We start from the raw sequence: 13314 nt of genomic DNA, 5'->3' as shown, positions 1-13314 counted from the left end.
GAGAGGACATGAGTCCATTCTTTTCCTTCCTTTAACGAGTAGGGATCTTGTCACTGGATTCTTGATTAAACTGGTTTTCTTTCCTGAAAAATTTCTTAAGTGGCCACAAATTCACCCAATTTAATGATCATTTTGAGTGTCTTTCTATTCTTCTATTATGTACTGTTACTGTAGCACTCTAGAAAAAGCCATGGAAAGTATGCATTGCTTTAAGAAAATCTGATATTCCAAAATCCAGCCTTTATAAAATAGATACACTAGTCAGTGACTATTCATTTCACCAGCTTCTTTTAAGCAAAGGTTCTCTGAGGGTGATTCAGAAGAACTGATATATGAAAGTTCAACCTAACCACAATTCTTGTAGCACTAGAGAAAAAGGACATCTTTGTAAGGTTCCATTAGCATAGAGGTGATCAGTACTTTGAATTAGCAAGGTTGATTTAAACATTTTAAATCCATTTTCAAGTTTCAGAAATATGTGCTCTAAAGACTAAATTTAGTTTCATTTTGAATTAAATTTGGAGGGCATTTTCTTCATAAAACACATGGGTTTTGATATGTAACATATTTCAAATGAATGCAATGTTATTTTTTCAACTCATAAAAATAAAAACTGTTGCACTATGTAATAGGAATTCAGTTTTTGCTTGGGTAAAAGTCTCTGTCTCTCTGTCTCTCTGTTTCTCTCTCTCTCTTCCCCCCCCCCACCCCAAACCCTCAATGGCTTTTTGAAGATGCATCAACCTTAACAAAGGTGTATGAGAACCCGATCTGACATCCAATGCAACCAATTAATAAGAAAACCCTAGAAACAGCAAAACCTACTGGCATGGGTCACAACCTTATATGCTGAGGATCTTATTACCATCTGATATACAATTAGATAAGCCAAGTGAGCACTTTTAATGGGAGAAAATATAACTTAGGCTACATTAACCACTGACCTATAACATGGAAATAAATGTTATTCTTTTTTCCCCTAAAGAGTAATGTTAACATGTGTTTCTTCCAGACTAATTAATCAGCAGATAATTGAGAAAACTCTGGAGGAAAATTACATTAAAAGCATTTATTATTGACTGGTAATTCCATATAATTGTGATTTCTCTAAATATATTTATCTAACAAAGGCTCTATCTACTTTGCAATTTATACAATTAGGCATTTGGACACAGAATGACACAATTTTATTTTTTTAAATATTTTATTTTTTTTCAATGCATGAAAAAACAATTTTTAACATTCATTTTTTAAAATTTTGAGTTCCAAATTCTCTCCCTTCCTCCCACCCTTCCCTACTCCCTGATACAGATTATTATACATTTTTCGAAATGAAAAATGACAACTAATGTTTAGATAACACTTTGGTTCTCAAACATCTAACCCGACCTCTTCATTTCACAGGCTGTAAGTGACAATCATATAGTGATTTTTTAGAGGCAGCACAGTAGTGGAATGAATATAGCATATGGAAACAAAAGACCTAGGCTCCGTTAACAGCTGTGCTGCTTTCTACCTCTCCTGGGCCTGTTTCCTCATCTTTCAAAGAAGGGTTTGGACTAAATGGCTGAGAGTATCTTATGCGATTTTCATTCAAATCTTTAGTAAGACAATTTACATACTACTTTATTATTACAAAACACTTTCCACATCTTAACATATGTGATTCTCATGAGAATCCTGGGGGTCTTAGATTATGCCAATATTGTTTACTCCATTTTATAGATAAGGAAACTGAACCTCAGTGACATTAAATGACTTTTTAGTCTGCAGTTACTCAACTAGTGGTAGAAGAGGAACTTAAAATTATTATCACAGGATAAATATTTGTAGGGAGTTCCTTTTTTTGCATCTATAGGATGTGAGCACTTTTTTACCCTATTACAAACTAATTACAGGTGGGAGACTAGGGTCATAGAACATTTGCATATACTGGCAGGCACAGTGGATGTCCTGAATTTTGTTGAGTTGCTGTTCTTGACTCTTCTACTTTTTAATCCATGTTACACAGGATGGCTCACTGGGTAGGGGAAGAGATAGATGCAGAAATGAAAGTGACAGAAAACAGAAACTAGCAATACAGCTTTTATAAAATAGGGTGAGTTCTAGCCATCCAGAAAAGTAGGATGACCGTACATATTTTCCTACACTACCTCAAGCCCTGTGGTCAGTGTTTGAGTTTCAATATAAACAGAGGCTTATGAGCAGCATGCACTTGGGTTCTGCCACTAACGGGCTGTGTGACCTTAGGCAAACTACTACACCCCTCTGGGCTTGTTGCCCCCATGTACAAAACAGGGGGTCAGGGGTGGTGAGGTAATCTTTAAGATCCTTTTCTGGCTCTTATAATGCTTGACCACCACATTACCTATTTATTGGTAAGATCATCAGTGATCTTTCAGGTTTACATTTGAATTTTTTTTAAAAAATGCAGCTTTGGAATAACTAGATCTAATAATGAAACTGTCAGTTAGAAACCAGGACCTTGGAAGAGGTGAATTTCCTACGTAATTTTACCACTCAGATGCCTCTGAATAGGATGAAACTTTCATAAATTAGTCATGTCAATCTAAGACAAGAGCAAGACTTAGATGTTATGACCAAGGTACTCAATTTTCATTGGAATGTTTCATGCAAACCAGAACTCATGAAGTGTCATTTGGCTTTCTTGAAAAGCATGCCAAAGTGCAAAGAATCTGAGCATTTAAGTAAATGTGGCCTGATATAGGAATGCTGAATCACAAGTGCATTGGGAAATTAAAATATATTTGATCATTAAACTCCAGTCCTTTCCCCTCTCTGCCCCTCAGTTTCTGGAGGTGATAGACCATACAATCCCAGTGATATGCATACAGGAACATATAGAACTGGCACTCTCATGTGGATACTTTAACAGCAATATTAGTAATTGGCACTATTGGGGGTCAGCATCAGGTTTTTTTTTTCTTTTGAATATTGGTATACTATTCTCTTAATAAACCCCAAACCTTTGGGCTCCAAAACAGCATTTGCCTGCCCTAGAAAGAGACCCCGATATATTATATTGATCTGAACATAAGCCACCATCAAACAGAGGCATACCTCTACAATAGGGTAGTTTTGAAAGGGGTAAAAAACAAGGAGAGATACATTAGAAGCTGAACTCCAGTTTTATAGAAGCCATACTTGGTGATGTTGGGGAAATGTAGTCTTTATTTCAATCAATATGCTAAAGTATCTTCATTTAAGCCAAAAGAAAGTCTTAGGGATGTGGAGAAAATATTTGGATATGCCATGGTGATCAAGGTATGTTATCTGATTCTCTCAGGACTTATGACTTGGTAACATTGGACCTACTGTCACTTAATGTGGATGGGAAAAATTAATAATTTCTGAAGATGGTCTCATTGTCTCATACAGCTTATTGTGACATTTATGACATACAGGCGGTGACATTTATGACTCTCAAATGCACTTTTTTCTGGTTTGAAGATCAAATAATTTCTACTCTTGTGAGCAAAATGTTTCAAAGAGATTCAGATTTTATTAGAGCACTGCAGCACTAAAATAGCCATACAATAAACCTTTGAATGAACAAAAGTAGCCAGAATCTTAAAATGCATGCAACTTTTGATTCTAGCTTGGTAACAGAAACAACATCATCAGTTGGGGAGCAACCTATACACACCTCTGTGGCTGCCTCTAATTGCTAGTTAATAAAATGCGAGTGTCTTTAATCAGCTCATTAACCGACCCAAAAACTTAACAGGAAAGGAAGGTTGGGCACAAGGGAGGCATAGAATAGTAAATTGGTCAAGGTGGAGCACAATTTTTGTAGGCTGGTGTTAGAAGCCCTTTAAATCAAAAGGATTTTGTTCTACCTTTACTGGTTCCCCTCTTCTTTTCTGTCTTGCCATCTGTAATTTTTGAGTGCCCTAATTGGCTAATTAACTAGTTATTAAAGACAGACTTAAGAGAGATGTAAAATCTTTTTTTTTTTTGCTTTTTAAAAAAAATGGCTGAAATAATATGCACAAATAGTTCTCTATTCATTGGTATCTGAATTTTAGTGCATTATATCTCAGTGGAACAAATTTGGTCTTCTTATTTATTCTACAATCTTAAAATACAAATGGACTTTGAGGTATGAGGTAAGAAGTATGATATTAAGATGGCTAATTACTTTTTCTTTCCAGTGCTTGGATTTATTATCCTAGAATTACTATTTTGAATTCTCTTTTGAAAATCTAGTTAAGACTCTAGGCATAAAACATAAACAGGCAAGATTCTCCTCACCTCATTGTTCTGGAAGCATCCCCAGAAGTGAACAATAAGAAGAGAAAACTCAGAACAAAAAGCACTGCGCCTGTCCCCAAGAGCTTACAATTGGTTTGTTTTTCCCTTTTGTAAACGCAAACACCCAGCCCTTTCGATTTGGGAAAAGAGGAAATGGCTCACAGCTTGCCGGACAAAATCCTCAAGGTTGAGATGCTAAACTAACAGCACATGGCCAGAGTTAGGAATGTTCTGTTCTTCCAAAACTGAGATCCAGCCATGGGAGAGATTCTGTTGGGTCACCATTTCACTGTTCATTTCAGGAAAGCCCTGGGCCTTTCTGAAGAAGAATCAAGCAAAGCCTAGGAGAGACTCTCTAACACAAGGAACACAAGGTCCTTTTTGAGATTCTTCTATCGTTAAAAGAACTAGCGTCCCCCCCCCATTTTTGAACTATAAAACAGATTCTGTACATTCTTCCATAAATAAAAACAAACAATTAGGCAGGACTTTACATGAGCAAACAGAGTAACTTCCAGAACAAGTAAATTAAAATGTTTCACAACCATAAGCCACCCAGTTTTTAAAATAAAATTTGAAAGCCAACAAGGTTTCAAGTGAGTCACCTACACACATCTTTTTTTTTTGTTTTTGTTTTTGTTTTTTTTTTCGCCTACACACATCTAAAGAGCAAACAAAATATGGTTCAGACATTTTGCACTATTTCTTCATTTTTGAAAACCTAATTTTGCTTAAAGCACAAATCTATTCAACATTTTAAGACCCACCATTCTAGTTGGCTTTTAAAAGTTTTATTGAGAACCATTTGACAAAAAGTGGCACTGGTGACAACATAACTTTGTTCCCAAGATGTTTGTGACAAAGTGTTGTCTCTTTTAAACAAATGACTTAAGAGGCAAAAGGAATGTCTGTACACAAGTCTGTCTTTCACAGTAGAATTCTGCACTTGTCTCACTAGAATCTCTTCAGTTGATGGGCTCTGTAGATATCATGGATGGGTGGCATCACTGTGCCTTTTTCTCTTCATCCTCTTTCAAACTGTCATAGGGTCGTTTGACCCCTCTGGTGAGCATGGTGCTCCTTGCTATGGGGCCACTCCCTTCCATGGCTTGATTTTGTACTCCTCCAGTAATGATCCTCACAGCTTCATCAACAGAATCTGGGAGCTTGCAACTTCGGAAAATTTCCATCAATAAATCCACTTGCACAAAAGGACCCTGGAAACAGATGGGAGGAGGGAGGAGTTTCATTAAAACTGCAGCAGCAGGTGGTACTGGAAACACTCCACCAGGCACAGGGTGTAAGCCTGGGGGTGCTAAACGTCTTGGCAGAAACGGGATCATCTGCTGGGTGTCTGGCCTGGGGTATTTAGGTTTTCTATCCACTTCATCTTTAAAGACAGGCGGTATGGAAAGAGTTACCTCAGAGTTGGGAATGAAGGTTGCTAGCTTGGTCTGAGAGATGTCCTTATAGCCAAGAGCCTTCAGTTCATTTGCAGAGCAGGGATACAAATCCATGAACTTGTACCTATCAACCAGTAATGATGTTTCCCTGCGTTCATATTTTTCCTTGAATGCTATGAGCCGTCTTTTCTCCACTTTCAGGATACTGGCCAGATCACCATTGTTACTTTCAAAAGCTAGGAATTTGGCCCATATTTCTCCAGATTTTTCAGGTGGCACGCTTCCAGCGGTCAATACTCGTTCAAACAAAACTCGTGTATCATTGTCCTCATTCAGGTGAGAAAGGTAGTCAATATAGGCTAATATATATTCTGGAATGTCCCCATATTTTCTTAACCCCAGCTCAAAAATCCTAAAGGCCACTAACTTATCCTTACTACAATGGTACTCCATTAATGCTGCAGTAACATAGATATGATAGCGTGTTCTAGTATCCTGTCTTGCTTTTCTAAATATCATCCTTCCAGATTTGATGCCTTCTACTCGTCTTGCAAACTTCATATACTGGATATACACCAGAGTAGGATCAATATCCTTAATGGCCAGAAGTCGATTGTATATGCCATGTACCTTCTCAAATTTCATTTGACTCTCTTCATAATCTGCATATGCAAAATAAAGAAGCATATTTTTCTTCAGTAAAGTGCTAATAGCTCTCTCATATATGTTAGAAGCTTCACTTTTAAATAATTTAGCATTATTTATGTCCCCTTTCTCAGCCAGCAGCTTACCGGACCACTCCAGGTACTGGGCAGCTTCATACCAAATATCTGGGTGATGGCCCAGCACCAGGAGACACTGCTCATATGCAAATATAACTCTTTTTGTTATGAGTATCTGGTCTTCTGTTCGGAGAGGGTTGTTTTTTTCCCACTGTATGTATTTCTTCCACAGGCCTACTTGTTGAGCCTCTTGGGGAGTATTTTGTGGATCTACTGAAGGGGCATTGCGGTCTAAACCTTTCATTATTATTTCATACTCCTTTGCTACACGTCTCGCATTCTTGTAATCCCTACTCCTATCTTCAATCATTTTTTTAGATAGATATATGCTGATGCTCTCTTCATATCTGTTGTAATCGCTCCAAAGTTGCTCAATATTGATCATTGGATTAACACAACCTCGTTGATAAACTCTTCGGACAGCTGTTATTCTTTGACTTTCTGCAAAAGACCCCATGGCTTCCACATTTTTCAAGAAATTGATGTAATCCACCCAAATCTCATAAGACATAATTTCCATTCCAATTCTATCCAAAGAAAAGTCATATGCTTGTGCCATTTTTTCTTTGTAATTGGGTAGTTTTACCTTGTTTTCTCTGATATACGAAAGATAACACTTCCACAGATCAATATGTAAAACCTTTATAAGGCATCTCTGAAATAACTTTTCAGCCTTGTCAAAATTTTTAGTTTTGATCTCCACTTCAATGTACAGTTTCCAGAATCTGCCAGAACTGGGGAACTGGGTAACAAGGCGTTCATATGTCTTCCGTGCTTTGTCTATAGGATGATTCTGTGCCTCTTGAATCAGAATGCTCCAAGCGTCAATGTCATATGGATTCTTTTCCAATTTCTTTTCTGCTTTCTTCACTTTTTCTGGGACATATTCAGCAGCCTGCTTGGTGGCTCCACTGCCAAACATCATGCTGGAGTGCCTGGTGAAAGGGCCCACAGTATGGGACTAGAAAGAAAAAAGAAAAAGGAAATTCAAAGTCACCTCCTGAAAAAAAGCAGGTGAGATGCCTGCCCCCTAAAGGCAGCTCCAGACCACCAGCACCTGCTGCCACCATCATCTATTCTGAGAGGAGTCAAAATGACCCCGTCAGGGGCCTGAAGGGAGAACATGTGGGGAACCAAGGGCCATTGTTATGTTGGCAGTGCCCTTACACAGCACCCAGACAACATAAACCACAAAACCCTTCCAATAAAAATAGTAATTCAAATTCATACCACACTTGAAGAGTTACAAAATGCTTTAAATAAATTTTCTTATTTGGTCTTCAACAATTTTACCTGTGATTATTTAGGGTCAGGGTTTGACAAATGAGGCAATTGGAACTTAGAGAGAAACCAGTTACTTAGGGTCACACAGCTAGCTTGTGTATGTGGTGGTGGAAGAGGAGGTTTTAAACCTGGGTCTTTCCTAACTCCATGCAACAGGTTCAATCCCACCACTTCACACTGCCCCTCCAGTAGGCAGCATCAAGTCTCATGGAAGTGCTTTTGGTGGGTACCTCCTCTATTCACAATTCCAAGGGGTTCATTTTCACTTGGGTAAACTGGCCTAGATTCACAGGATCTGAACTGGAAGGAACCTTCTAAGTCACTGTTTTTTTTAATTAATTTATTTTGAATAATCAACAATCACTTTCATAAGCTTTTGAGTTTTAAATTTTTCTCCCCCTCCTTCCCCATCTCCCTCCCCAAGACGGCGCACAATCTGATATAGGCTATACATATACATTCCTATTAAACATATTTTCACATTAGTGATGTTGTAAGGAAGAATTAGAACCAATAGGAGGAACTTCCAGAAAGAGGAAACAAAACAAAACAGAAGGAAAAAAAAAGAGCAAATAGTATGCTTCAATCTGCATTCAAACTCCATAATTCTTTCTTTGGATGTGGATAGCATTTTCCATCATGAGGCCTTTGGAGATGTCTTAGATCCTTGCATTGCTGAGAAGGCCTAAGTCTATCAAAGTTAGTCATTACACAATGTGGCTATTATTGTGTACAACGTTCTCCTGGTTCTGCTCACTTCACTCAGCATCAGACCATACAAGTCTTTCCAGGTTTTTCTGAAGTCAGCCTGTTCATCATTTCTTATAGCACAATAGTATTCCATTACATTCATATACCACAACTTGTTCAGCCATTCCCCAATTGATGGGCATCCCCTCAATTTCCAATTCTTTCCCACCACAAAAAGAGCTGCTATAAATATTTTTGTACATGTGGGTCCTTTTCCCATTTGTATGATCTCTCTGGGATATAGCCCTAGAAGTGCAATTACTGGGTCAAAGGGTATGCACATTTTTATAGTCCTTTGGGCATGGTTCCAAATTGCTCTCCAAAATGGGTGGATCATTTCACAATTCCATCAGCAATGCATTAGTGTTCCAATTTTCCCACATCTTCTCCAACATTTATCATTTTCCTGTTTTGTCATGTTGGCCAATCTGATAGGTGTGATGTGGTACCTCAGAGTTGTTTTGATTTGCATTTCTCTAATCAATAGTGATTTAGAGCATTTTTTTCATATGACCATAGATGGCTTTAATTTCTTCATCTGAGAACTGCCTGTTCATATCCTTTGACCATTTATCAATTGGGGAATGACTTGTATTCTTATAAATTTGACTTAATTCTCTATATATTTTAGAAATGAGGCCTTTATCAGAGAGACTGGTTGTAAAAATTCTTTCCCAATTTTCTACTTTCCTTCTAATCTTGGTTGCATTGGCTTTGTTTGTGCAAAAACTTTTCAATTTAATGTAATCAAAGTTATCCATTTTACATTTCATAATGTTTTCTCTCTCCTGTTTGGTCATGAATTCTTCTGTTCTCCATAAATCTGATAGGTAAACTATTCCTTGCTCTTCCAGTTTGCTTACAGTATCAGCCTTTATATCTAAATCATGAACCCATTTTGACTTTGTTTTGGTATATGGTGTGAGATTTTGATCTATGCCTAGTTTCTGCGATACTCTTTTCCAGTTTTCCCAGCAGTTTTTGTCAAAGAGTGAGTTCTTATCCCAGAAGCTGGGGTCTTTGGGTTTATCAAATGATAGATTACTATAGTCATTGACTACTGTGTCTTGTATACTTAACCTATTCCACTGATCTACCACTCTATTTCTTAGCCAGTACCAAGCAGTTTTGATGATTGCTGCTTCATAATACAATTTAAGCCACTGTTTAAACACAGAATTTGCAGGCAGCAACCTCCATTATCTGCCACTTGTGTTGCCAGTGGGAAAAATCTAATCCATTCAAGTTAGGAGTGGATAGTAACAGCCCTGATGTCAGGGAGTTGGAAGGACCTGCTATTGAAGCACATGGCTCCCAATTTAGCCCTTGCTCTTTATATTCCCTAAGCCAAAGACTTGAATTTTAAGTGTGGGTACTAATCTTTAGTCACATTATTGGGCTTCTAAGAAGAAAACTATGAGGCCTAGAGGCACAGTACTTCCGAAACAACCCAAAACTTGGCAGAAGGGTACATGCAGAAAGAAAGTTCAGGAAGCAAGCTTTATTGATGGAGGATACTCACACAGTGTAGAAGTGGTCAGAGGGAATGGACAAACTGAAGGAGTGTGGACAAGTGGGGATGTCCTCTGGAGTCCTGGATGGTCAGGCACCTAATGTGAGGAAAACAAGATGAGTTTTAAAGGGAGTGGAGCCAAGATGGCAGAGAAAAGGCAGGGACTCACCTTCATTCTCCCAAATTACACTCCAAACCACTTTAAATAATGCCTCAAAACAAGTTCTGGAGCAGAAGAATCCACAAAAGGATGAGGTGAAACAATTTTCTAGCCCAAGATAACTTAGAAGGTGTATAGGAAAGGTCTATCACACTGGTGTGAGAATGGAGCATAGTCCAGCACAGGTGGCATCCCAGCAAACCAGCAGCAGGCCTTGGGGACAACTGAATTGGCAAATGCATCTGGAGCTCTCAGACTACAAATGGTAGGGGAGTAGAAAAACTGGTCAGAAGGAGATTATAGGGGTCCCTTTGCTGGCATTGGGTGCAGAACTCTGTTGTACTACTCACACTTGGATCTGAGTCAGTCCTGGGTCACAGTTTTAGGGCAAGGAGGAGCACTAGAATACCAGAGCTTGTGGAAAAAGGAACTGCGGGCCCTGGTCACAGTTTCAGGGTACAGAAGAGTGTTTGTGGTTGCTCACAGACCAGCACACAGGCCAGGAAATCATACCACCTTGGAAGAACTGAAAACTTACAGGTCCCCCAAACTAGCTCTGAAAATAGCTGCACAAAAAACATAAAGGTTGGAGGGGGCGGAGGCAAGATGGCGGAGTGAAAGCAGTGACTTGCTTGAGCTTTCCCCCAAGTCCCTCCAAATATCTATAAAAAATGGCTCTAAGCAAATTCTAAAGCAGCAGAACCCACAAAACGACAGAGTGAAACAAATTTCCAGCCCAAGACAACCTGGATGGTTGATTAGAAAGGTATATCGCCCCGGGCTGGGAGAGGAGTGTCATTCAGCGTGGGCACGCAGGCCACAGCGAACCTGGAGCAGGCCTCAGAGGACTGAATCACAGGCAGCTGTGGTGGTTTCCAGACTTCTCAACCCACAAATGCCAAAGACAACTTAGAAGGTCAGTGGGAAGAGTCTGTTTCTGTGGTGAGAGAGAAGCTAGGTCTCAGCCCCAGTTCCGGAGCATGGCCCCGGGGCGGCAGTTGCCTCCAAAGCTTCAGGCCTACAGACTGAGGGGGAATCCAGTGGCTGATCAGAGTGGGATTGCAGGGATCTCTTTGCCACTGCTGAGGCAGGAATCTCTTGCTTTGCCCGTGCTTGGATCTGGGTCACAGTTCTGAGGGGCAGTCCTGGGGCAAGGAGGAGTGCTGGCATGGTGGAGCATGTAGTGGTGATGGAGAGGAAATCCTCCTCACAGTTCCAAGACAGAAAAGACGGTTTGTCTGGTCACTCATAGACCAGAGTACAGTCCAAGAAAGGAATAAACACCTCGCCCCTTATCATACCACCTTGGAAGAACTGAAAATTTACAGGTCCCTAGAAGTAGCTCTGAAAACAGCTGTACAAACCCCCAAAGCTTGGGACAGTACATTCTCCACATTGGAAGCAGACCTCTACCTTAATAAAGAGTTTATAACTCAAGTAATTGGCTGGAATCATAAGTAAACCTCGCAAGAAGTGTCAGACCACAGAATCTTTTTTGGTAACAAAGAAGATCAAAACATACAACCAGAAGAAGAAAACAAAGTCAAAGCTCCTACATCCAAAGCCTCCAAGAAAAATATGAATCAATCCCAAGCCTTGGAAGAACTCAAAAGGGATTTTAAGAAGCAAGTAAGAGAAGTAGAGGAAAAACTGGGAAGAGAAATGAGAGTGATGCAAGAAAATCATGAAAAACAAGTCAACAGCTTGCTAAAGGAGACCCAAAAAAACCTGAAGAAAATAATACCTTAAAAAATAGCCTAACCCAAATGGCAAAAGAGGTCCCAAAAGCCAATGAGGAGAAGAATGCCCTAAAAAGCAAAATTGGCCAAATGGAAAAGCAAGTCCAAAAGCTTACTGAAGAAAATACTTCCTTAAAAATTAGAATAGAGCAATTGGAAGCTAGTGACTTTATGAGAAATCAAGACACTGTAAAACAAATCCAAAAGAAATGAAAAATTAGAAAACAATGTGAAATATCTCATTGGAAAAACAACTGACCTGGAAAATAGATCCAGGAGAGAGAATTTAAAAATTGTTAGACTCTCTGAAAGCCATGATCAAAAAAAGAGCCTAGACATCATCTTTCTAGAAATTATCAAGGAAAACTGCCTTGATATTTTAGAACCAGAGGGCAAAATAAAAATGGTAAGAATCCACCAATCTCCTCCTGAAAGAGATCCCCAAAGGAAACTCCTAGGAATATTGTAGCCAAATTCCAGAGTTCCCAGGTCAAGGAGAAAATATTACAAGCAGCCAGAAAGAAACAATTCAAGTATTGTGGAAACACAATCAGGATAACACAAGATTTAGCAGCTGCTACATTAAGGGACTGAAGGGCATGGAATATAATATTCCAGAGGGCAAAGGAGACAGGATTACAACCAAAAATCACCTACCCAGCAAAACTGAGTATAATCCTTCAGGGGAAAAATGGTCATTCAGTGAAGTAGAGGACTTTCAAGCATTCTTGATGAAAAGACCAGAGCTGAATAGAAAATTTGACTTTCAAATACAAGACTCGAGTAGAACATGAAGAGGTAAACAGGAAAGAGAAATCATAAGAGACTTATTAAGGTTGAACTGTTTACATTCCTGCATGGAAAGATGATATTTGTAACTCATGAGAACTTTGTCAGTATTAGGGTAGTTGGAGGGAAAAAATTATATGCATATAGATAGATAGATAGATAGATAGATAGATAGATAGATAGATAGATAGATAGATAGACAGAGGGCACAGGGTGAGTTGAAGATGAAGGGGTCATTTCTGGAGAATAAAATTAAGGGGTGAAAGAGGATTATACTGGGAGAAGGAGAAAGGGAGATGGAGAACAGGGTAATTTATCTCACAAAAAAACAGAAAAGAAAAGGCTCTTACAGTGGAAGGGAAACAGGGGACGGCAAGAGGGAATGAGTGAATCTTATTCTCATAGGATTTGACTTAAGGAGGGAATAACATACACACTCAATTGGGTATGGAAATCTGTCTTACCTTACAGGAAAACAGGGGGAGAAGGGGACAAGAGAGCAGGGGAATGATAGAGAGGAGGGTAGATTGGGAAAGGTGGTAATCAGAAGCAAACACTTCTGAGGAGGGACAGGGTCAAAAGAAAGAATAGAATAAATGGGGGGCAGGGGCAGGATAGC

General features: G+C 39.1%; 1 pseudogene; it reads right to left on the bottom strand.

Annotated features, from left to right (window-relative positions):
- Nucleotides 1-5279: 5279 nt before the first annotated feature.
- On the bottom strand, nucleotides 5280-7382 carry LOC114031340 (annotated as a pseudogene).
- Between the last annotated feature and the right edge of the window lie 5932 nt (nucleotides 7383-13314).

The sequence above is a fragment of the Vombatus ursinus genome, unplaced genomic scaffold (genome assembly GCF_900497805.2).
Source record: "Vombatus ursinus unplaced genomic scaffold, bare-nosed wombat genome assembly UNPS02015152.1, whole genome shotgun sequence".
Taxonomy (NCBI): Eukaryota; Metazoa; Chordata; class Mammalia; order Diprotodontia; family Vombatidae; genus Vombatus; species Vombatus ursinus.
This window is presented reverse-complemented; position numbering and strand designations above follow the sequence as displayed.